This window comes from Cebus imitator, unplaced genomic scaffold (assembly GCF_001604975.1).
Source record: "Cebus imitator isolate Cc_AM_T3 unplaced genomic scaffold, Cebus_imitator-1.0 Scaffold338, whole genome shotgun sequence".
In the NCBI taxonomy this organism is placed as follows: domain Eukaryota; kingdom Metazoa; phylum Chordata; class Mammalia; order Primates; family Cebidae; genus Cebus; species Cebus imitator.
Window position 1 is genome coordinate 1,319,863 of NW_016107653.1, and position 3,855 is coordinate 1,323,717.

General features: G+C 60.3%; 1 protein-coding gene across 3 annotated transcripts in view; it reads left to right on the top strand.

The window, feature by feature from the left end:
• CUNH14orf180 (chromosome unknown C14orf180 homolog) overlaps positions 1-3,855 on the top strand; it is a 16,375-nt gene that overhangs the window by 2,992 nt on the left and 9,528 nt on the right. The gene's annotated exons all lie outside the window — the stretch shown is intronic.

Genomic DNA, 3,855 nt, shown 5'->3' on the forward strand with positions numbered 1-3,855 from the left:
GCAGGAGTGGGAGGGAGCCCAGTGGGTGGCGTCCTGGAGGCTGGGCAGGAGTGGGAGGGAGCCGCAGAGCTGGGCCCCAAAGCTTGGCATTATCCAAGCCCCTGAACCCGGCCAGAACCGCTGCCCAGCCCATGCCCCACTGCAGGCCGGTCTGGCAGTGGAGGGACTTGGCCCTGCTGGGCTCCATCAGTGCCCTCACATCTCTCAACGGCTTCAAGGTGAGGTGGGGTCTTTGGGGTACTGGACTGGGCCCCAAAAGACTGTTGGAGGGTCACACCCCAGATCAGGGCCCTGGGCCTCAGCACTCATGGTGCCAGCTCTCACTGCAGCACCAGCCGGTCAGGCCCACAGCGGGCACTCCCAGCGCTGACCTCAGTCTCTGTCCCAACCCAGGCTCTGAAACCTGGCAGGCCGTTCTCCCCATCTAGGCCTCAGTTTCCCCTCCCCCAGGGGAGCTTGGTGCCCCACTCAGTAGAGGAGCTGGTAATAACCCCCCAGGCCCCCAGCACAAAGGGAGGCTCCATAGGGTTCCTGTTCCCTGCGTGGGGGCAGAGTCCCCGCGGTGGACGCGCCCGCCCCACAGCCGGCCTAGCGGGACACTAGCAGGCCCAGGCTCTGAAGCTATTTCCACCTTTATCTTGCATCTCTCATGAGGCCTCCAGTTACACATGGTCCCTGCCAGAGCCCCAGGCCTCTCTGCCCCCACCCGCCCAGGGTGCCAGAGCCGCTCCTCCCCTGCTTCCGGTGGGGAAAATGAGGCCTAGGGAGGTCACAGAGCCCAAAAGGACAGAGCCCAGGACTTGGGCCGGGCCTCCCCTTCGCCCAGTTAGGGAGGGGTCAGCAGGGCTCGGGGGCCGCCTGGGAGCAGGTCCTGGCCCACGTGGAGGTGCATCTCTGGAGAGGGCCCCGGGTCTCCAGGAGGGGAAGTGGCATCCCATAGGAAGTCCTGCCTGTCCAGACGCGGGCAGAGCCACCTGAGATCTGTTCCTGGGTGGCCAGGTCTCATCCCCTCCCAGGGTGAAGGCAACAGTGGCTGGTGCGGACTCGGGTCTGTGTACCAACTCCTGCCCTCACGCCAGCCCAGAGGGGCTGCTGCTCTCCTCACCTAACTCACAGCTGACACACCGAGGCCCAGGCAGCTTAGGAGACATGCCTAAGGCCACACGTGGTCACACAGCGTGCCTCAGGGCCTGCACCTGGAGAGGGGGAGGTGCCATCCCACAGGAAGTCCTGAGGGTTCACACTCGGGCAGCGCTCTGTTCCCGGGCAGTGAAGTCACATCCTTTCCAAGTTACGCTGCTCAGTGACAGACGGTCGATGCCACAGCCAGGCGCCCACACAAACACACTGCCCACACAGGCACATTCACATACACTCTACACAAACAGACACACATCCAACCACACATATGCAGATACACTCACACACATGTGCACACAGGCACATGTAGGGACACCCACACACACACACATTCACAGGCACACACACAAATACAACTACATGTATGCACACACAGCCATGCCGCCATGCACACTCACACACGTGCACACTCACACATCACATGTGCAGTTCACATGTGCACACTCACACAAGTGCACACTCACATCACATGCAGTTCACACACACGTGCACACTCACATCACGTGCAGTTCACACGCACACTCACACGTGTGCACACACACATGCACTCATCACATGTGCAGTTCACACACACGCACACTCACACATGCACACACACATGCACACTCACGTATGTAGGTCACACATGCACACACACATGCACACTCACCACATGTGCAGCTCACATGCACACTCACATTGCTCACACATGTGCACACACATGCTCACACATGTGCACACACACGTGCATACTCACATCACGTGCAGTTCACATGCACACTCATGTGCACACACGTGCACTAACACACACAGGCACACATGTGTGCACACTCACAGACGTGCATGCTCACACTTGCACGCTCACACATCACGTGCAGTTCACACACATGCACACTCTGTTGCATGCAAACATGCATGCACATGCACGGGAGTGCTCCCACATGTGTACACTCACTCACACAGATGTGCACACACACACACTGTTGTCCCACCAGTCCTTGGCAGACCCCAGCCCAGGACGGCTGAACAGCAAGTGCTCCTGGCAGGAGCTGGGGGGGCGATGTTCAGCCCTGCATCCCTGCCCCTCTGTTGGCCTGAGCCTCTCCAGGCCTGTTTCCTCATGAGGGGTGAACCTGGCTGGGCCCCTGGAAGGCTGCTCCAGGGTCCCAGGCTGTGCAGCCATAGGAGATGCCCCAAATGCACAAGCATCCTTCTGCCAGGCAGCTGGAGAGCCAGGGCTCTGGCTCCAGGAGGTTGCTGGGGGTCTCTGCTCCACCCCCAACCCCACTCCTGAGCTTTAGCAGAGTTTCTGTTCACCACCCAGGGTGGAAACTGAGCCCAGGGCATCTGGAAAGCTCCTCCCCCCTAGCCCTGCTGTGGATAGGCAGTCAAGGTTGCCCTGCCAGGCAGCAGCCCCAAAACACAACATTCCTGGCATTCTGCGTCTTCCCTAACGCTAGGGATCACGCAGAGCACACCTTCCCAGTGACTTTGACCCCAGGAGACAGAGTCCCAGCTCAGATGGGCCCTGGAGCACCACCTCTCCCACGGCCACGCTCTGAGAGCAGGTCCTGAAGATAAGCTGCCCTCTCCCCACCGCCACCAGGACGGCCAGCTCCTGCCACAATCCTATTTGCAATAAAAACCTGATCCTGAGATAGGAGAAAATTGCTCCCTTTTGAAATAATTGAACCCATACAGACAGCGTCCTCCCAGACATCATTAATGGGCGCTCTGCTCATCTGCAGTATTTACGCCGCCCGGGGAAGTGGTCACAGCCACCCTGTTATTTCCTACAGAGGACGGCACAGGCCGCCCAAGTCCCTGCAGTCCACCCAAGCCAGCTCCTCCCACAGCCCTGCCCTGCACCTCGGAGGCACCCGCCCTGCGGGGACCCTGACCCTGCGGGGACCCTGGAGGAATGTCCTTGAGGACCACGTAAGCCCCTCGCCTCGCTCTCGCGTGTCTCAGCCCTCGGGGACACGGTCCTTGGGGCATCAATGGAAGCCAGAGAAGCACCTCAGGAAATGCAAACACCTGCCCTGTGAGGGGTGGGGGCGCCAGTGCCCTCCCAGGACCCCAGAGCAGGGGAGAGCCTGGGCAGCAGGAGGTCCCCACACTGCCCCCTATTCAGCTGGGAGCAGGGCAGGGAGGACCTGGCCTGGCACCAGCTCCCAGGGAAGCACCAGCCCCCTCTGGCCTCAGTTTCCCAACCTGCAGCGAGAGAAGCAGGTTTATCACCCCCAGGGCCCATGAAAGACAGACACTCGGTGCCAGCTTACCTGCACGGATGCTCAGTGGGCTGTGCACCCCTTGGCAGGGCGGAGGAGCACCCAGAAGTCAAGAACCCCACCAAGGCTGTGAGAGAAAATTCACACGGTGGGGGGGTTCCACCGGTGAGCAAGAATGAGGAGAGTGCAGCCTCCGCCACCAAAGACCCAGGGATCAAAGCGAGGAGGCACCGTTCACAGCCGGGAGGCCAGCAGCGCGACAGAGGAGAGGGCAGAGAGACAGACACAGAGAGAGAGAGATAGAGGCAGAATCAGAGAGAGGCGGGGGACAGAGAGACAGAGACAGAGAGGCAGACAGATACAGAGATAGAGACAGAATCAGAGAGAGGCGGGGGACAGAGAGACAGAGACAGAGGCAGACAGATACAGAGATAGAGGCAGAATCAGAGAGAGGCGGGGGACAGAGAGACAGAGACAGAGAGGCGGGGGACAGAGAGAGACAGAG